The 22,765-nt window shown below is 41.4% G+C and overlaps 1 long non-coding RNA gene across 1 annotated transcript; it reads right to left on the bottom strand.

Annotated features, from left to right (window-relative positions):
• Positions 1 to 3,880: 3,880 nt before the first annotated feature.
• On the bottom strand, positions 3,881 to 9,136 carry LOC127444982 (uncharacterized). Its single transcript, XR_007897908.1, has 3 exons — positions 9,027 to 9,136; positions 4,691 to 4,885; positions 3,881 to 4,384 (listed from the first exon to the last, which is right to left on the bottom strand). It is a non-coding gene; the product is annotated as an uncharacterized LOC127444982 (long non-coding RNA).
• Between the last annotated feature and the right edge of the window lie 13,629 nt (positions 9,137 to 22,765).

The following is a 22,765-nucleotide window of genomic DNA, read 5'->3' as shown; positions in this document are numbered from 1 at the left end:
CAGAAAAAGACTTCACTTTTCATGTCTGTGATTTTAAAAGAAAACAAATTCCCTTGGATAGCACTGCTGGAAACCTGTATGAACAAACCAAACTGAAATTGAGATTTTACATTTGCACTAAACAAGAGGTGTGTCTCTCAGACTTAGATCTTTATCTGATGGAGATAAAGAGGAATGTAATGAACAATCATTACGACAGGATGGAATAGACAGCGATACTGAAAGACCTGTTGCACAATTGTCCAGCCATGGATCTGACAGTGATGCTGAGGATTCAAGGACACAATTATTAGATGACAGACATTCATCTAACAGAGACACCAGGAGGAAGGTTAGTAAGATCAGGAAGGCTTTTGACTTTAGGTGGAAACCTGTAAGTTTAAACTTTGTTACTTGAATGCATTTTTGGCATCATTTTTAAATACAGTGATAGAAGAGTTGTTAATTATAATTTAATTTAAAATGGTTGAGTTAATCATTGAACATTTTGTTGAATGTTCTTCAGAAATGAGTAAGGACTAGCGCATAGAGAACAAGCAGAATGGAGGATGTTCCACAGACTGATTTGACCTCAAAGACCATGGGTATGGAGACATCGAAAGATAGCCAAAGAACACACACAGTCCAAAGGCTCATAAGCAGCTCAAGCGATGAGGAGATTGATGACTTGTGGAATAATAGTGTGCTGCATCCAAAGAGTCCACAGCATTCACATAAGCTCTGTGATATTCAACGAGGCTATGAGTGCATTGACTTGACTAATCAGATTCCTCTGCTTCAGAACAACATAGTTGAAACCTTTATAGATTATGATAAGGAAGACACAGTTGAGTGGAATGAGGGTGATGACCTTGGACAAACAGAAGAAGACAGAGCAAATGTGATAACATGGAATTTCAACAACGAGAACATCATACTGGTAATGTGTTTTTCTTGTTTGGTTATTGTCAAGTCATATTTTTTATAAAGCGCTTTATACAAAAAAGATTGTTTCAAAGCAGCTTCACAGTAATAAACAGGAAAATAACAGTGTTAATGTTATTTGTATAATGTCAAAATTATTCAGTTATGAACCAAATTTCAACTGTAAAGCAGCTCTACAGCAGACAATGGTGTCAATATGTTGCTTAAGTTAGTTCTGTGCTAATTCAGTTCAGTAAGTGTAGATGTTGCACAGTTCATAAATTATGTAGCGACTTCAAATGCAGCTCTACAGAAGACTTCATTGCTATTGCTTGAGGGTGGTGATGGTGTCTCAGTTTCAGCTTCATTCAGCTCTGCATTCTAGAGGATCAATAAACATGCAAAAAATCAAAGTGAGACACACTGTCAAAGCAAAAGTAAAAAAGTAGTGTCACTGATGATAACAATTGCCTAGTGATAAGTGAGAAGCAAAAAGCAGACAAAAAGACAGTTAATATCCATTAATACTGTATGATCGATTTGACTGCACTGACACTATTGGATGAGAACAAAACTTGAACTGAATTAAGCTGAATAATGTCATTATGAAACTGAGGCACCATCACCACCCTCAAGCAATAGCAATGCTGTACTGCAGGTAAGAGCTAAAAACATGTTTTGCATGTTGAAGCCCTTTAGAAAACAGCTGTTGTTTCTTATTGGAAAATCAGTCCTAATAGACCTGCACTGTCAATTCAATACACAATTACATATTTTTGTGTAAGATTCAGCTTTTGTTTGTTTAGAGAAATACATTTTTTATTTAAAAGAATGCACAGAAAGGAATAAAGGTGGGACAAAGATTGTATAGGTCATATATACAATACATAATACATATATTATGCTTGGCACCAGGTGGGAATAACTGTTCTAAATTGTTTTTACCTTACTTTTTCTAGATGGATAGTGGAATGCCTTCACCACCAGAACATTTGCAGTACATTCACATTCAGGAAACCACCTGTCTCCTACAATTTCATCTGAAAATTCTGCAAATCCAAAAGATGTGCACACTTTAATACACAGGGTAAAGGTTGTAGAAGATCTTGTGGCTGTGTTCATAGATAGCAGCATAATTCAGTCTACACACTGACAATGGAATTTGTAAACGAGAATGCTGTAGATGATGCTGGAGTGTCCAGAGAAGTTTACACTGCATTCTGGGATCAGTTCCTTGAACAATGCTAAGGGGAAGATGAGCGGGTTCCAAGACTAAGACCAGATTTTTCTGAAGCTGAATGGGAAGCAGTAGGAAGGATCTGGGTAAAACGATTACTTTATCTCGGTGTGCTGCCAGTGAGGCGTTCCAGTGCATTCATTTTAGCGTGCGTGCATGCATGGAACTGACTCGGTCAATGTTGATGTCCTGATGTCATCCTTCCAAAACTATCTCTCTTCAACTGAATGATCTGCCGTTGCAAAGGCTCTTCAAGGCAAATTGGAGGAATGTGATGAAGAGGACTTGCTTGACCTGTTTACAAGAATGGGCTCTCATTGTATCCCTCCAAAAAACACCATGGAGGCTGCCATACAAACAATGTCTCATAAAGCCATTCTTCAAGAGCCCAAGTATATAATAGATATAAATAGGTTCTCCAAAACCATGCAATTTGCACTGATGAAAGTACCAGACAAAGAAAATCTAGTGTCTCTGACACAAAGAAGGCCACTGGCAAAAAAGTGGCACAGCTACTTCAAACATCACAGGTGATTCGCTCTCAGAAAGAACAGATGGTATTCAATCATCTGCAACGTTATGTCAGAAACGCTGACCAAAGCAGAAAAATGTATATGTTTCTGCACTGGTTCTTCTGTTATATGTGTTGATCAAATCAAGGTATGCTTCAATGCAGAATCTGGCCTCAGCAGAAGACCAGTTGCTCATACTTGTGGAGCTACTCTTGATTTACCATATACTTACAGTTCTTACCCAGACCTCCGCACAGATTTTGATAACATTCTGTCCAGTTATTACATTGAAATGGACATCCTGTAAATTTGATGCTGCTCAGGAATAGTTCATAGTGATCATAGTCACTTTTTTGGAACTTGACAGTCTGTAGTCATTATGAACTTGTTGCTAAAAATCTACGAGAAGATTTGTATTGAGCGTTCAATGGGGAAAATAACAGCATGCTTCGGATAGCTCTTCCTTTAAATAGACCTTAATGTATTAATTTGTTTACATTTGTTGTAACATTCAATTTACTTTATTCCAATAGGTTTGGAGTTTTCTAATACATGGTTCTCTTATATAGTACCATATGGTTTGTATGGAAAAAAGTATGGAAAAAAATACTATGGAAGTCAATGGGGACCAGCAACTGTTTTGTTACCAACATTCTTCAAAATACCTTCTTTTATATTCCACAGAAGAAAGAAACTCATACTGGTTTGAAACAACTTGAGCGTGACTAAATGATGACAGAAGTTTCATTTTTGGGTGAACTATCCCTTTAATTCCATAAAATGTAACATTGAACCACAAACAATAAGTGGTCAAGTTGTTTTCATTCAAAACACATCACTGCAGCCATTAATACTGATAAATTGTTATATGAATCTTATTTTTGTTATTTGATTTTTATTTATTTAAATTGTATGTATTTTTAATTAAACAGACAAAAAGATAAATGTGAGTATATTGTTTTGAAATATGGATTAATGGTCTTTAGGCTTTGCAAAGTTTTTGAATTCAATCTGTTTTCCATTCTATGCAATACCAGGTTGGTAGTTAGTAAGGAAATAACTCAGAATCTTTAACCTCTTTGTTTATTTCATAATGTTTAAACACAAAGTCTGTTTATATGGTGCTACATGTTCAAATTTGGCTGAAATGGACAGTTTTTCAGTAGCTTTTCCGTCCAGTTATACAAAACCTTGTTAACAATAAACAATTTTGCAAATGTTGGTTTCATTCTTTAATGAGTTTTATGTATCAATATTGTAATGTGGTAAATTCTAATTCTTCATGTATCAATATTGAGGTTTGGTAAATTCTAATTCTTCATAAAAACATTTTACGATATTGCAGGATTTCTGCAGGGGTATTGTCTACTAAATATGTAAGACATTTCAAAGAGCCTTGCAGTTGTTACAGTAATGCCCTGATCACATCCCTTAAATGCATGTATAAGTTCACAGCTTGATATGGGTCTCTTGGAAGGTTCAACTGAGACTCAGAAATGATAACGTTACACAGTTCATTTACATCTGGATCACACGGTATGGGGCTTTAGAAAGTGCATTCATTTTTGCACAATTGAACACTTTCAGTGTCAGCTGAGGTGAGGAAGTCTCTGGTGAGGTAGAGTTCAGGCAGTCCATACATCACAATGGGCCATCCACTGGGTTTGCTGATGTTCTTTGATGGTCTAATGGTGTGTGCATTCCAAACCTGTGCAGTGTCATCAAGCTCATCCTACAAAATTTAACAATAAAAAAAAAATTTAAAAAAATTACGCAAAACTTTTAATAAATTCAAAGGAATAGTTTACTTAAAAATGAAATCCTGTCTTCATTTCTCACTGCCTCATTGTTCCAAACATCCAGACATCTTGAACAAAAAAGATGTTAAATTCTTCTTTATATCATTGTGTGTTCCACGGAAAAACTGTCATATGTCTTTGGAACAATGGGAAGTTAATGAGGACAGAATTCTCTCTCTCTCTCTCTCACTCACTCACCACACACACAAACAGCAAAACATCATTTCAGATGAACTCACTTGGATGAGTAACCATGCAGCAGAATTGGAGCAGACTTTTGTCCAAGAATCCGCCATCGAAGAATCCATTGTCCCTGAGGTCAGCAAACAGGGAAATCCAATATTCCATGCATTCCTTGCACAGAAACCCCCACCAGTATTCTATCCTTTGGCTGGCAGTACTTGCACCTTCCAAATAGCTGTCAGGGCTTTCATCTGTGTGATTTATGTGAAGAAAACACTGAAAGTCTCTAACATGATAATTTTCAGTTCCAAGATCCCCCCTAACAACTCTAGGGCATCCCCCCAAACGCTGCACCACTTCAATATAGTAATTTAATATCAGCTTCGGATCACTACTAGTTGTGTAGGCATTAAGCCAGATAATTTTCCTCGAAAAGCCATCAATGCAACCATCAATACAAATACCATATGGTTTTAATTTATCGTATGAGTCCAAGTGCCAACCAAATAAAGTTGGGTCCTTTGGCAAACTAGTTGTGCCATCTGAGACATCTGGCTCTCCTCACGGAAACTCCACTAAGGTCCAATTCCTTCAGCACCAAGCGCACATCCTCTTTTCTCACACGCAGACCCTTTTCTCTGCATTTAGCGTACATCCATCGGTACCCATGAAGTTGTCTAGGGTACTGCAGCTGATTACGGATGAACTCAACAAGGTCCACTAAGTCCGAGTAATTTTTCAGTCGAGATAATCCTCTATCGCATAAAATCCTTTTTATGTGTCTTTCACTTAAGTGAAAACCATGCCTTGAGCTTAGCACTGACCTTATTTCTTTATACTTGAGTCCAAGCTCAAAGTAAAACTCTATGAACCGCTCCATTGTGAACGTGTGATGTCTGAACTACTGCTCGGCTGCCAGCGTGAAATTAAACCGGAAGTACTGTTTGTTCGAACTCACAACAGGTTTTGCGGGAGAACGCAAAACTTTTGCGAGGGAACGCAAATATCTTTGCGAGAGTACGCAAAAGTTTTGCGAGCGAATGCAAATATCTTTTCAAGAGAACGCAAAAGTTTTGCGAGAGAAGGCAAAAGATTTGAAAAATATTTTTTCCTCCCATCTCATAATTTTTGCACCACCATGTCCCATTAGGGGCTCTGTACAAAAGTACTGACCTAGAAATGTAAAGTTTGTCGAGACAAACTATAATGTTGGTTTAACAAAACATTGCCTGAAAGATTAAAGTAGTGGGGTTTGGGGAATTTTCTACTAAAAGATTAAAATATTTCAATTAGTTCATCGTCCGAGTGCACTTTGATATGAATATTAAAAGATAAAATCAGCTGTTTGTTTTGAAGCTGAATGACAGCAGTCCAGTATTTGTGTTTGAATATTTTTAGATGCCTAAGGTGCACAGCAGGCCTTGTGACTAAAGAAAGATACATTATGGGGGTTCATGGGTACCCCCCGAGAGAAAATGTGGAAAAATGTAAACAAGGGTATTCAATTAAAGTTCCAAGAGATCCGGTCTCTACATTTCCTTCCCAGCAAAGGTCCGGACAATAACTTACATGGTGTCAGTAGTCAGTATACTGTAGCTATGAAATGACATAAGGAATGCTTAAATAATTTTATGAAATAGTTATTATAAATTTACAAGTTGGCAGCAACAGTACTTTGTAAAAGAAAAAAAAAAATCATAAAGTCAAAACAGTCTCTTCAAAATTAGGCAAGGGTAAAGACATTGGGGCCCCAGAGACAAAACCAAAGTAGTGGGGCTTGGGGAATATTCTACTAAAAGATTAAAATATTTCAATTAGTTCATCAACCGAGTGCACTTCGATTTGAATATTAAAAGATAAAATCAGCTGTTTGTTTTGAAGCTGAATGACAGCAGTCCAGTATTTGTGTTTGAATATTTTTAGATATCTAAGGGGCATAGCAGGCCTTGTGACTAAAGAAAGATACAATATGGGGGTTCATGGGTACCCCCCGAGAGAAAATGTGGAAAAATGTAAAAGCCTGAATGGACCATTTTTATATTTTCCTTGAAGTGAAAATCTACCAACAACAAACAATGTATCACAATAATAAAGCTAAAATACTGTTAGCTAAAGTTAAGTAGGCCTATAAATGGAATATAAATATAAAATAATGGAAATATTCTCATGAGAATTCCACTACATTACTAGTAATATCAAATTTCTGGTTGTTTTTCCTTGCCATCTATGCCAGAGATGATGGCATCTTTGATTAATTTTCACAAAAATAATCTGTTTGTGAAAGACTTTAAACATGCTGATCATAATAAATGCAATTTTAGAAAATCAATGAAACTCTCAAGTCAATGAGGTTGCCAGGTTGCAAATTGTGTTTTCGGACATGTTTTTGCCTCTACCTAGACGTACGAACCTCATAAAACACCATATTGAGACAACGCCAGGGGTGGTGGTACGTTCCCACCCCTATTGGTTACTGGAACACAAGAAAAAAGTGGTTCGGGAAGAACTCACAGCCATGCTCGATATGGGAGTAATTGAGGAGTCCCAAAGTGACTGGGCCTGCCCGGTGGTTTTGGTACTGAAGTCCGGCGGGTCGGTCTGGTTTTATGTGGACTATAGAAAAGTTAACGCAGTGTCTAAATTCGACGCATACCCAATGCCTCACATTGACGAACTGCTCGATCGGTTAGGTGTGGCTTGGCAGATCTCCTTGACTCCCATGTCCCTAGAAAAAACAGCTTTTTCCACTCCGTTTGGCTTACACCAATTCGTTACCCTTCCGTTCGGTTTGTTTGGGGCCCTGGCAACGTTTCAGCGACTCATGGACAAAATTCTCCGCCCACACGCTGCATATGCCGCTGCCTACCTGGATAATATTATTATTTATAGCAGTGATTGATAGCGGCATATCCAGCATCTGAGTGCTATCCTGAGATGGGTGGGACTCATAGCGAACCCAAGGAAGTGTGCAATTGGATGGGTGTAAGTACGGTATCTGGGTTTCCACTTGAGTCATGGACAAGTGCGTCCCCAAATTGACAAGACAACAGCTATTGCGGCTAGTCCGAGTCCCAAGACCAAAAAGATGTTCTTGGGGCTGGTTGGCTATTATCGTAGGTTTGCACCTAAATATTTGGATGTCACCAGCCCGCTGACTGATCTCACTAAAAAGGGAGCACCAGACCCGGTCCAGTGGGCGGAGCCATGCCAACAGGAATTTACACAAGTGAAAGCTGCACTCTGTGGCGGACCACTCTTGCATCCCTCTGACTTCTCTCTCCCTTTTTTGTTATAGACGGACGCGTCAGACAGGGGGTTGGGGATTGTATTATCCCAGGTAGTGAAGGGGGAGGAGCGCCCAGTGCTGTAAATTAATCAGAAACTCTTGGTGCGAGAGACGAAGTACAGCACGATAGAGAAAGAGTGCCTGGCCATCAAATGGGCAGTCCTCACCCTCCGGTACTACCTGCTTGGGAGGGCCTTCACACTCTGTTCAGATCACAGCCCACTCCAATGGCTCCAATGCTTGAAGGATACCAACACGTGGATCACTCATTGGTATCTGGCACTTCAGCCATTTAAATTTGAGGTGGTGTACAGGCCAGGCCGCAGATGGCTGTGGCCAATTTTCTCTCTCAAAATGGGGGGGGGGGGAGTCAGTGGCAGGCCGTACGGTTCCCTGGCCTGAGTCGGGTGGTGGGGGTATGCGGAGGCGGGGGTGTGATCGAGTGCCGATCTGTGCAGAATGAGGTCTGGGAAGGCTGAGTGATTAATGATTTACACCTGTGCTAACACCTGTTTGTATTCCCAGTGAGCTTTGACACAGAGATAAAAGGGGAGGAGATGGCGGCAGAGGGAGAAAGAGCTGAGTTTCCAGCGCGTGTGTGAACCAAAGAGCGTTCTGCTGAAAAGCAAACCTTGAGTGTGTAGAAATACTGAAAAGTATCAAAATAAAGACTGTATTTGGAACGAAACACGTCATTTCCTGCTTCCTCATACCAAACACAAAAAGGGATTTGTTACAATGTCATTTAATAAAACTCTTTGTGTGCATATTTCCAGAACATATTATTTGTTATTAAAGAAACTTAAATTTTTCCCCCTCATTCAAGTCCTCAGTACATGCATGCTCATAGTATCAGCAGCTCACACATTGGTTCTCAGCAATGCGGACATGTCCGAAAGAGACAGTTCTCAGTTCAGTGTACTGTTGACTTGAGAACTGTGGCAACCAGATCATCATCATACATTAATAAAATGGTAATAATTTACAATCAAGTCATAAACATATTTCCAATTTGATTTATTTGTTATACTTCAGCTGTTCAGCAAAATACATCAGAAACATACATTTTGCCCTCTTTATGAAACCCTCAGTACATGCATACTCACAGACAGAATCAGCAGCTCACTCATCAGTTCTCAGCATGTCGGACATGTCAGAGAGAGATGATTCTCAGTTCAGTGTACTGTTGACTCGAGAACAACTGCCATGAGTATTCAGTCTGATTTGCACGTGTTTCGGAGCGGTTCATTGCAAAGAAGAGTTGATTCCTAGGATCATATTACTCCCAGTTATTGGCTCATTTCAAGTCAGAGTGTCATGCACGTCCGAGAGCGAGTTATGTTAGAGTAACTTGTGGATCTTTGTTGACTCGAGACATGAATTGTTCCAAACGATTCAGTCCGATATGGTGAACTGGTTTAAACAGTTCACTGAAAAGATCCGGTTCAAAGGAACGATTCGTTTTCAAAATGAACATTACTAGCCACTACCAAAAGTACAAATCATGGTTCACGGCTCTGACATAATAGAAAGACTATTGATTATTTAAAAAAGGGATATGTCCTGGTCAGACTTCCTGATTCAATAGGAAATATGTCAACACAGGAAAGAAAACTGCACTTTTAAAGTCTTTACAGAAGTGAAAGCTCTTGCTCAAATGATAGAGAAATGTTTTCATGCATTTTAACAGACAAATTAGTTTCAACTGAACAAAGTTCGGCATTTAATCGACAATATCTTTAAGATGTTATTTCCTACTTTAACACACACTCTCTACTCTGGGTACTTTAGAAGTCTTATGGGAAAGCTGCATACTGTATAGCTTCTTTAATTATGGCTGGATCAGAGTTATGTAGAGAGCAGTGGCTGGGCTAATCAATAGCTGTTTATGTTCACACACACAATTCACCCAGCAGCACTTTTACTGCTGTCAGCAAAAAAGTGTGGGTGCCGTTGAAGTCCTGGAAGAGAGTGTGTGTGTGTGTTATTTAGGAGGGTTGGGTGTGGATTTATCATGCTTGTATTTGCAAAGAGGACACTGATGTACTGTATATGGACACACATTGCAGTGAAACACCTAAAAAACAATTGAGTATATATTTAAATTTGACAAAAATAAAGTCAGCAAACAAGTTGACTGTGTTGAGGTGTTTTGCAGTCTTGGATTCTAACTTTGACTCTGCAAAATAAAATTATAAACAGTAATAATTATTATTTCAATCCTTCATGCATTATTAAATATCACTGATAGCACATGCTACATGAAATGCTACTGTACGTTGCATCTTTATAGCATAAAGCAGCAAAGTGAATATAACTATATTACACTGTATATCATTACCATTAGGAACATTAATTACCATTGTGTTGTTGATTTACCAGTGGTAATGGCTGGGTAGGGTCATTACTAAATCAAAATATTTTGTCATGTGATTAAACATTATGGGAAGTGTCTTTATCCATAGCCTTTTACAGACATTAATTTATCCTCAAGCATTTATGACCTTAAGTCTCTCACCTTTAGCCAGCTGCAAAAACCACCCCCACTTCAAATGCCTTGTATGCATACTTCAAAACTGACATTAAATCACAATTGAATTAATTATTACATTGTAATTACAGTATTATACATGGTAACAAGAACATTCAGATTTTGTCCCTGTTAGTTAAACGATGTGTGAAGGATGTATGTGTGTCTGTATGTACACCTGCATCTCTATGTATGTGAGGAAGAGGAGATGAGTCAGCAGTGATAAAGGACAGTGCAGCAGTGCCCCTCTCCCCTCCCCTTTCTCTGCAGTACAACATGTATGCATCATGGGTGGGACGAAATTGTGTGTGCTCTATCTCTCTCTCTCCTTCTCTCATATCTCCTCATGGACAAATTAATCTCTCTTCCTGTCCACCCTGTTTTGCTTTTCCCAACCCTGTCTTTTCTCATCCACAGTCTCCTTATGCATGTCTTTATTTTGTTACCCTAACACCCAGAAATATTCCACACATAAAAATAATAACAATAAAAAAATTATTTACAGGACAAATACATTTAAATTAAAGTAATTTTTATGGGTTAAATCAAATAGAGATAGAACTTTAAAGGGTTAGTTCACCCAAAAAAGACAACTCAGTCATTGTTTACTCACCCTTTGTTTACTCAGAAATGTTGTCCTCAGTGATTTCATACAATGGCAGTTTTTGGTGACCACTTCTTCGAGATTTGTTTGTTAGTAAAAAAACAAACAAAATCGAATGTATTATTTAGTGAAACTGTTGACCGACCATTGCTCTTCTCTGCGCATTCATGAGACTGCACGAGAGCAAGTTTAAGCTGCCCCCGCTCACGGAATGGGGAGTTCAAGCGACAACCCGTTTAGCATTAGAAACAACAGAACACAACACAGCTGCACCTAAACCAGAGAACAGAACTTACTAAATATGTCTGATGAGATGAGTTTGTAGTTGGAGAATAGATGCATTTTTATGCCCAGTCTCATTTGTTTGAAACAGAGTACTTAATCAAACTGAGAGATAGAGGGCGCCCGGTAATGTCCATCATGTATTCTCCATTCTGAACTGGTGAGCAGTTGTGACAGACCTCATTGTTGGCCAAAATATCAACAATCTTGGCCAAAATATCAAGTAGTTTTTAACCGTCTCATGAGATGCTGGCTTCAGGATACTGTTATGAGAAAGTTTTTGGACCAGTTCACAGCAGGCAGGGTTACCCAGCACGATGCCAAAAATAGAAATCAAAGCGATCGACAGAATGTGCTGTCGTTCGGCACGGCTGGTTAGGACAAAAATTCTGATTAACATAGAAAAGATACCTTTAATCGCGTGTCATATGCCTTTAGGTTAGGACACTGTGTGAGTGTTGTTGCCTTCAGCTTCCTCTGTCTATCTCTCTCAGTTTGATTGAGAACTAATAAATAAGGCTGGGCATAGAAATGCATCTATTCTCCAACTACAAACTCGTTTCATCAGACATATTAAGTAAGTTCTGTTCTCTGGTTTGTGTGCAGCTGTGTTGTGTTCTGTTGTTTCTGTCACTGTGGTTGGACCTGTTTTTAGATTAACAAACTGGTTGTCGCATGAACGCCCCCATTTCGCGAGTGAGGGCTGCTTGAACTTGCTCTTGTGCAGTCTCATGAACATGCAGAGGACAGCAACGTTCAGCCAACAGTTTCACTGAATAATACAGTACATTAGATTTCGGTTTGTTTCTCACCAAACCTTGTCTTATGCTTTCTTAACAATCACGAGTGTAATGGAATAATATATTAGACTTCTGAATTATACTTTTGTGTCCTTTGAAACTTAGAGAGGTGGTCACCATAAACCACCATTGTATGACATCACTGAGCACAAGTTTTTTTCACAATTTCTCCCTTTGTGTTAAGAAAAAGAAAGTCAAATGGGGTTATAAGAACACAGGGGTCAGTAAACAATGACTAAATTTTCATATTGGGGTGAACTATCCCTTTTAACTGCAGAATATACTACTTTTTACATTGAGATGTCAATGTTGATTAAGCCACTGTAACACTTTACACAGCTTTATCTCTTAACCATTATGTTATGTTCCAGTCATTTTGACCCAGATTATTTTTTATTTTTTATTTTTTTAATTTCTATTTTTTTACTTAATCCAGTTGGAATAAAATTCCTTGACTTTATTCACATTTGGTATTTGGTAGATGAGCACATATGTGGGTGTGTGTAACTTTGCACACACAAAGCCCTTGGACATGTGCAAAATGGTGTTCTTATGTTTTATCTGTCAAAATGACGGACATCATTTGGAATTATCTGTCAGTGTTTAAAAAGTGTAGGTGGAGATATTTACCTGGCAATTTTTCTTGGACTATTCAACCCGTATAAATGAGTGGTCATGCAAGCCCTATGTATAAATGTATTTAGTAAACGTTTCTACATTAAAATGTGATATATTACAATTTTATCACATTGCTGCCATAATAATGGACCATTTCAAAAGTTTTATGTGATCTGGCTCTCGTTTTTCTTTCCTTTCTACTTAAGAGTTCCCATTCACTGTGGTGGAGTGGCGACATAATTTTATTATTGTGAATTATTTCAAAAATTTCTGTACACAATCCTCACAACATTCTCAAATGTCCATTACCGCTAGAGCTATTTCCATGTGCAGCTCAAACGTACAGCACTTAGCAGTGGTCCAAAAGGATTTCCAAAATGGCCTTTGGATTATAAACTCAGAGGTGTGGATTCGGACAATAATTAAATTACCACATGACTTTTGGTGTTTGTCACTGACTAACCCCTGTAAATGCTGGAATTACTTCATGTCCCCATGCAAAATAATTGCCGTCCGAATAGGGCTATTGTCTATGTTATATGTATGTTTAGGGAAGTAATAAGGAAAAACGTGACAAAAAGACACTTCTGTTTATTATATTTGTGTGTGTCTGTGGGAATTTCATACACTAATTCTCACTGCAGTTTGGCCCTGAGGAACACAAATTTGCTCTTTGCATCCTACTAATTGAGAACTTTTCAATGATATATAACTCATGGCCTTCTCATCTTTTTTATGGTTTTAACAAATCTGAATGAAATTGTTGTGATGACAAATTTGCAAATGATGAGAATGAAACAGTTCTAATTTTTCAGCAAATTAAACAGCATTATTTAAGAATTGGTAGGATCACCTAAATGCATTGTAAAGTCAAGATTCTAGGCTTTACAATGACACCTATTTTGTTCAGATCAAGCAAGTGTTTTTTTTTTTTTTCTCCCCAATTTGGAATGCCCAATTCCCAATGCTCTTTAAGTCCTCGTGGTGGCATAGTGACTCGCCTCAATCCGGGTGGCGGAGGATGAATCTCAGTTGCCTCCGCGTCTGAGACTGTCAATCCACGCATCTAATCACATGGCTTGTTGAGCACGTTACCACGGAGATCTAGCGCACGTGGAGGCTTCACGCTATTCTCCGCGGCATCCACACATAACTCACCATGCGCCCCACCAAGAGCGAGAACCACACATTATAGCTATCACGAGGAGGTTACCCCATGTGACTCTACCCTCCCTAGCAGCCGGGCCAATTTGGTTGCTTAGTTGACCTGGCTGGATTTGAACTCGCGACTCCAGGGGTGGTAGTCAGCGTCAATACTTGCTGAGCTACCCAGGCCCCCCAAGCAGGTGGTTATTAATTTATTACGTAATTATTATATATCTATTTTTTTTTTCTGCAGAGAGTGCCTCCCACTGGCCTGGTTTAAGCTCAGTTCAATGAATCATTATATATATATATATATATATATATATATATATATATATATATATATATATATATATATATATATATATACAGTGTGTGTATATATATATATATATATATATATATATATATATAGCCACAACATTAAAACCATCTGCCTAATGTTGTGTAAGTCCCCCTCGTGCCACCAAAACAGCGCCAACCTGCATCTCAGAATAGCATAATATAATTCTCACCACAATTGTACACAGCAGTTATCTGAGTTTCCGTAGACTTTGTCAGTTCGAACCAGTCTGGCACTTATCTGTTGATCTCTCTCATCAACAAGGCATTTCCATCCACAGAACTTTGTTTTTGGCACCATTCGTGGTAAATTCTAGAGACTGTTGTGTGTGAAAATCCCAGGAGATCAGCAGTTACAGAAATACTCTAACCAGCCCATCTGGCACCAACAATCATCCATGCGATTATCTAATCATCCAATCTTGTGGCAGCAGTGCAGTGCATAAAATCATTCATATACAGGTCAGGAGCTTCAGTTAATGTTCACATCAACCATCAGAATGGGGGAAAATGTGATCTCAGTGTTTTGGACCACGGCATAATTCTTTGTGCCAGATGGGCTGGTTTGAGTATTTATATAACTGTCGATTTCCTGGGATTTTCACACACAACAGTCTCTAGAATTTACTCCAAATGATGCCAAAAACAAAAAACATCCATTGAGTGGTAGTTCTGTGAACAGAAATGCCTTGTTGATGAAAGAGGTCAACAGAGAATGGCCAGACTGGTTCTTACTGACAAAGTCTATGGTAACTCAGATAACCGCTCTGTATATTTGTGGTGAGAAGAATAGCAGGTTGGCGCTGTTTTGGCGGTATGAAGGGGACCTACACAATATTAGGCAGGTGGTTTTAATGTTGTGGATGATTTGTATATATAAATATATATACACTGGCGGCCAAAAGTTTGGAATAATGTACAGAATTAGCTGTTTCAGGAGGATATTGGTAATTTAATTCACCAAAGTGGCATTCAACTGATCACAAAGTATAGTCAGGACATTACTAATGTAAAAACAGCACCATCACTATTTGATTTTTTTTTTATTTTTGATCAAACCTAGACATTAGGTCAAAAATGGCAAAAAAGAAACAGCTTTCTCTAGAAACTCATCAGTCAATCATTATTTTTTAGGAATGAAGGCTATACAATGCTTGAAATTGCCAAAAAACTGAAGATTTCATACAAAGGTTTACACTACAGTCTTCAAAGACAAAGGACAACTGGCTCTAACAAGGACAGAAAGAGATGCGGAAGGCCAGATGTAAGAGGGTAAGTACATCAGAGTCTCTAGTTTGAGAAATAGATGCCTCACATGTCCTCAGCTGACAACTTCATTGAATTCTACCTGCTCAACACCAGTTTCATTTACAACAGTAAAGAGAAGACTCAGGGATGCAGGCCTTGTGGGAAGAATTGCAAAGAAAAAGACACTTTTGAAACAGATTAACAAAAAGATATGGTTAGAGTGGGCAAAGAAACACAGACATTGGACAACAGATAATTGGGAAAGAGTGTTATGGATCTTAACCACATTGAGCTTTTGTGGGATCGGCTAGACTGTAAGGTGTGTGAGAAGTGCCCGACAAGACAACCACATCTATGGCAAGTGTTACAGGAAGCATGTGGTGAAATGTCACCTGAGTATCTGGACAAAGTGACAGCTAGAATGCCAAGGATCTGCAAAGCTGTCATTGCAGCACATGGAGGATTTTTTGATGAGAACTCTTTGAAGTAGTTTAAGAAGATTATGAACATTGTTTTCAAATTGTAATAGTAATAGTAATTATTCACGTTATTAATGTCCTGACTATACATTGTGATCATTTGAATGCCACTTTGATGAATAAAAGTTTTATTATTTATTTTCATATGAGCAAAATCTGTACATTATTCCAAACTTTTGGCCACCAGTGTGTGTGTGTATATATATATATATATATATATATATATATATATATATATATATATATATATATATATATATATTATTATTATTATTTATTTATTTTTTTTACTGTATAAAAAATACAGTAAAACATTTTTTAATACTGTATGTTAAAAAAGGAGTACAAAACCTGTTATAATTACTAAAAAAGTTGTTAGAAATATCTAATCTAGTGATAATATATGCAATATGAGAGATTTCTAAACAATCTTAGTGAGCCGGTCATTTCTGACCGGGAACACAAATGTGTTAGCACAAAACTGACACAACACAAGGTGTCGTGGCATTTTAAAACTAACACACCACTCTGATGAGTTGGGTCATGCTATTTCCAATACATGTCCATACAAGAGAAACACTCCATTGCTGAAAAATTATGCAGGTTTATTCCATAAAAAATATCAATTTCCAAGTTTGAGCATGGTTTAAATTTGTTGGCTTTCTTAGCCCATCTTCCCCTTCTCCAGAAAACCACAGCTCTCTATAGGGCATGACCCCTGGCTTCCTGTTAATACTGGCTGTCAACTTAAAAGTCTTTTTATAACCAAATAAGTTTATCTGTATGTATAAACTTAAACATCAGAACATCTATTGTACTGTAAATAAACCAAGATAATAAATATAATGTACTGTATACAAATGTATTCAATATAACCAAATATACAAGGTGGCTCCAACACAAGGGTTATTTAGCTGTTGGGTAAAATTATTTCAAAGCTGCCCACTATTAGTCAGTGTGTGTGCACTATTGCATATGTGTGCTTGTCAATTTGTGAACTACTGTACGTGTAATCTAGACTTTCCGTAAAGGCAAGCTACTGCAGTTGATTTAACATTTTCATTTTACTCAGATTGCAAACTTCTGCACATAGATCCCACTGCCAATGTTGGAGTCTTAGGGGATCTATTTTATATCTCTGACTGTACTGCAAAAATAGTCTGTTTTGATGGTATTATTTGCACTAAATCACAAGAGAATGTGTGAGTTCTCTCATCTAAGATTAAAATATATGTAACCTGAGGATATGGGAGCCATCTGTTATGGAAAAGTTTGTTGTAGAATGTTCACACTGAACACATCAGCCATAGTGCATTTGAGGAAAAGTTTCAAAGGAAGGCTTATTGTCTTGTGCCAATGCAGCCAAAATAATGAGCCTCTTCTGAATAGACATAAGCCACTGGCTTATTCAGAAAGACTCAAATGTCAACAACATGTTTCAACATTCAACACAAAGTTGGAATTAAAATATTTTGGGCAGAGGAAATTAGTAAAGGATAATGTTCAGTCAGACAGTCATTATCGCAAAATACCATGACGGGAAGCGATTTATTTTGTGATAATGACTAGCTGACTGAACATGATACTGCTTATTACACAGATACTTACTAAATAAATGAATAAATGGATTTGAAATTTTAATTTGAGATTAAATTATTTTATTGTGGAGTGATACAAAAGATATAAAAGAAGCACAGCTTTGAATAGGTTGGGCCTGGGACAACAGACAACTACATTGTTTAGCAGTCCTTATACAAGAATATTTTACCACAGAATGCCTTAGTTAAATAATCAGAATAAAGTGTTCCAGAGATCTATAAAATAATTAATTATAATTCTCATCAGAAATGAAAAAAGTATATAAAACTTTGATTTCTGTTGGCTGAAAATACACTTTTATATTGTAACCCCGGTTACAAACAATACTAAGATGTGACTGAAAAATGTAAATGAGCAGAATGTAATTATTGTTATGAGCAGTAAAACAGCCAATGAAAATATGTTGTACTTGGGAGAACTGACCAATGATAACTGAGAATGTTGTTTAGCGCATTTTCATTTCCGGAATTCGCACGCGGTTGAGGTTTTTTTTCTATCCACTCGGCGGAACAGAAGTGTGATAAATGTGAGAATTTTATTGGTCAAATAGCAATATTTGGTTAATATTGAAGTGAGATTTATTTAGACACGATTTAACATGTGAAAATGTAAGATTTATTGTGAAAAGAAACGTCATGGTTACTTTCATAACCTCCATTCCCTGATGGAGGGAACGAGACGTTGTGTCAATGTAGTGACACTAGGGGTCACTCTTGGGAGCCCCAAACACCTCTGAGGAGCCGAGATAAGGTCCCGGCCATTTCAGCGGGTAGTTCAGCATTGTGGCAAGAGGGACACAACGTCTCGTTCCATCCATCAGGGAAAGGAGGTTACAAAAGTAACCATGACGTTCCCTATCTGTCACTCACTCAACGTTGTGTCGATGTAGTGACACTAGGGGTCACTATACAAAACGCCACAACTAACCGAACTGTGTTACGTGATGTGGCGGTGTGTGATGGGCAGACTGTTGTGTGCCTCGTAGCCAGCACACCAGGCTGTCACGTAACCTCCCCCAACGTTCTTTATGAGCGTCGAAAATTCATTCAGGAACAAGTCGACTGCCCAACGAATAGGTGGACAGGCTAGCCCAGCCGAGGCCTCTTTTCCTTCTCTTTTCTCCCCCAAAAAGAGTGGAATTTGTTAACTGACTGGGAGCCCAAAGTGTCTATGTCAGGAGGGTGTCACTCCCAAGGGGAAGACACCGCGGAGACCACACCCCGCCCAAAAAAAAGGGGGGGGGGGGGGTATTTTGAGTGGCAATACGTCACATGGTCTTTACCGAGCCTTCTCGGAAGTTTGTCATGTGGAGAGGTCCCATGGTAGGTCCTACTCAAAGGGGGAGGAGTTTCTACAAAGCATAGCGACCGGGGGCAGAGGGGCCCCTGCCCAAGGAAGACACAGTTTACCGACAGGGAAACGATTTTGCGGAAAATATCACATGGGGTTGCCTTCGGGGAACCAGTGCATGTGGAGCACCTATCTCAGTACAGGGCCTCATAAGCGCACTTACTGAGCCAGCAGTGAGTTTCTCCGCAAACTCGACAGCCACAGGGCTAAGGAGAAAAGTCATCCAGGGATCACAGTCTGTGAACACTACTGGGAGTCAAGAGCGCACGTCTTCACCTCAAGGGATGGGAAAGGCGCTATGCGCAAGCGGTACACCCGGCCAGTTGTCCCGGAACTTACCTGCTCCTGCCTGCCACTACTCGGGACGAGACCAGCTCAACCCGGGGATTGTAGAACCTCGCAAAGGTGTTTGGTGCTGCCCAGCCCACTGCTCTGCAGATGTCTGCCAAAGAGGTGCCACTGGCCAGGGCCAAGGAGGCCGCCACACTCCTGGTAGAGTGGGCTCGTAACCCCGCATGGGGTGGCACGTCCTGAGCCTGATATGCCATCGTGATGGCGTCAATGACCCAGTGGGCAATCCTCTGTTTGGAGACAGCACTTCCTTTCCGCTGTCCACCAAAGCAGACAAAGAGCTGCTCGGAGCTTCTAAAGCTCTGTGTGCGATCCAAATAGATGCGTAAAGCTCGTACCGGACACAGCAACGCCAAGGCTGGGTCTGCCTCCTCCTGGGGCAGCGCTTGCAGGTTCACCACCTGATCCCTAAAAGGGGTTGTGGGAACCTTGGGCACATAGCCTGGTCGGGGTATCAGGATCATGTGAGAGTAAGCCGGACTGAACTCCAGGCACGATTCTCTGATAGAGAACGCTTACAGGTCCCCTACCCTCTTGATGGAAGTGAGCGCAGTCAGGAGGGCAGTCTTCAAAGAGAGTGCCTTAAGCTCAGCTGACTCCAAGGGCTCAAAGGGAGCTCCCCGCAGACCCTGAAGGACCAAGGGGAGACGAGGCATGGTCTAGAGGGGTTCAACCTCCTATCAAGTTGTGCTTCCCCAAGTTCTTACCATCCACCACATCGTGATGAGCCGAAATAGCGGCTACATACACCTTCAAGGTGGAGGGGGACAACCACCCCTCCAACCTCTCCTGCAGGTAGGAAAGCACCAATCTGACTGTGCATCTCTGGGGGTCTTCCTGTAGGGAAGAACACCACTTAGCGAACAGATGCCACTTCAAGGCATACAGGCACCTCGTAGAGGGAGCCCTAGCCTGAGTGATTGTGTCTACCATCATGGGCGGTAAGCCACTTAAGTCCTCCGTGTCCCGTCCAAGGGCCAGATGTGGAGATTCCTGAGGTCTGGTCGCGAGTGCCAGATGATGCCCCATCACTGAGGAAGAGGATCCTTCCTCAGGGGAATTTGCGGGGGGGGGGGGGGGGCTGTTGTGAGGAGTGTGAGATCCGAGAACCATGTCTGGGTGGGCCAGTAGGGTGCTACTAGGATGACTTGCTCTCCGTCCTCCCTGACCTTGCACAGGGTCTGTGCAAGTAGGCTCACTGGGGGAAACACATACTTGCATAGTCCAGGGGGCCAGCTGTATGCCAACTTGTCTATACCGAGAGGTGCCTTGGTCAGGGCGTACCAAAGCGGGTAGTAGGAGGATTCCCGGGAAGCAAACAGGTCTACCTGTGCTCGACCGAATCGACTCCAAATTAGCTGGACCGCCTGAGGGTGGAGTCTCCACTCTCCTCTGAGGGTAACCTGATGTGACAGCGCGTCCGCTGCGGTGTTGAGGTCACCCAGGATGTGAGTGGCTCGTAGCAACTTGAGGCACTGATTCCAGAGGAGGAGACGGCAGGCGAGTTGTGACATGCAATTGGAATATAGACCGCCTTGGCGGTTGATGTATGCTACCGTCACTGTGTTGTCCGTCCGGACCAACACATGCTTGCCCTGGATCAACGCCCGAAACCGCCGCTGGGCGAGCAGTACAGCCAACAACTCTTGGCAGTTGATGTGCCAACGCAGCTCTGAAAGTGTTTCAGTGGAACCACTGCTCTCCGTCTGAACACCTTCAGATAGTTCAGCACCAACTGTGCACGCTCATTCATGAGGCACGCTGACATCGAGACTGAGTCCAACTCCAAACCGAGAAAAGAGATGCTCTGAACTGGGGAGAGCTTGCTCTTTTCCCAGTTGACCCAAAGCCCCAGTCGGCTGAGGTGCCGAAGCATGCGGTCCCTGTGTGCGCACAGTAACTCTCGAGAGTGAGCTAGGATCAGCCAGTTGTTGAGATAGTTGAGGATGCAGATGCCCACCTCCCTTAGCGAGGCAAGGGCTGCCTCTGCGACCTTCGTGAAGACGTGAGGGGACAGGGACAGGCCAAAGGGGAGGACCTTGTACTGGTATGCCTGGCCTTCGAAGGCAAACTGCAGGAAGGGTCTGTGTTGAGGTAAGACCAAGACGTGGATGTACGCGTCCTTCAGGTCTACCGCCGCGAACCAATCTTGATGCCGGATGCTTGCTAGAATGCGCTTTTGCATCAGCATCTTGAACGGGGAGTCCAGTTCAGTACTCGCAGGTCCAGGATTGGTCGCAACCCACCGCCTTTCTTTGGTACGATGAAGTAAGGGCTGTAGAACCCTTTCTTCACCTTGGCTGGAGGGACAGGCTCTATCACGCCCTTGTGCAGAAGGGTAGCGATCTCTGCACGCAAGGAAGCGGCGTTCTCGCCCTTCACTGAGGTGAAGCGGATGCCGCTGAACCTGGGCGGGCGTCTGGTGAACTAAATCACGTAGCTGAGTCGGACGGTCCGGACCAGCCATTGCTACGGGTTGGAAAGCGCGAGCCACGCGCCCAAACTCCGGGCGAGGGGGACCAAGGGAATGATCACGTTGGACGTGCCGGCAGGTGGGGCCTCGTGGTGGGGTGGAACTCGAGGTGCCACGTCAAGGGGATCCGAGCCCCGTGGCCATGCTGAGTCCAGGGACATCGAAGCACTTACCTGGCTCCTGCCGCCCACCATAAGATTGTCCGAAGGGGGGGAGGAGGAGTCTTGTCCCCATAGTCCACCAGACCCAACCTCATGTGGGTGTGTTTTTGCCACAGCTGGGCACACAGGGGCGGGGGGACTGCCACTGGAGCGCCATACCTGCAAAGATGAGACGTGACGATGGCTGTGCACACCAGACATGTGACCCAGGGAACAAGGAAACTGCTCTTTTGCTGAACTTTCCACCTGGTTGATCACGAGTACCACCTGGCTGCTCCTGCTAACGAGGGTAGCGAGAGCGGGGGAGCTGAAAGATCGGGACCGGGCAGTAAAATGTGCCTCCCACGATCTTGTCAGCTCCTCATGCACTTCCCGGAAGAAAAGAACCGGGGGCGGGGCGTAGCTGTGAGCGGCACCCCGAGCCCAGGAACCAATCATTGAGCCGCGAGGGTTCCGGGGAGAGTGGAGAGTTCCACTCTAGCCCAACGCTCGCGGCCGCCTGGGAAAGCATGTCCGTCATTTCCGTGTCAGCCTGGGACTGGGCAACCATTCCTGAAGGAGGAAGACCAGTCGAAGCCTCTGGGTCTGACTGGACAAGCCCACTCTCCGATGCTGCAATCGATAACTCATCCTCTTCCTGGGCTCTGAATGAGGGGTCGAACTCGCCCTGAGAAGAGCCGGCGATCTCGTCCGAGCGCGCGACCGGGGCAAGTGAGCATGCTGGGGAATGGGAGGTCCATAGGGGATACCCGCGTCTTTAAGGCGCTCCGTGTGTGCCGCTCTTTCAGAAAGAAAATATACTCTTTTAGAATATACTCTTTTAAATGTTCTGCCGAAGTGCCCAGGGGCATTCTCAGCAAAC

The sequence above is a fragment of the Myxocyprinus asiaticus genome, chromosome 8, assembly GCF_019703515.2.
Source record: "Myxocyprinus asiaticus isolate MX2 ecotype Aquarium Trade chromosome 8, UBuf_Myxa_2, whole genome shotgun sequence".
Classification (NCBI taxonomy): domain Eukaryota; kingdom Metazoa; phylum Chordata; class Actinopteri; order Cypriniformes; family Catostomidae; genus Myxocyprinus; species Myxocyprinus asiaticus.
The sequence above is the reverse complement of the archived record's forward strand: the minus strand, read 5'-3'. Positions and strand labels throughout refer to the sequence as shown.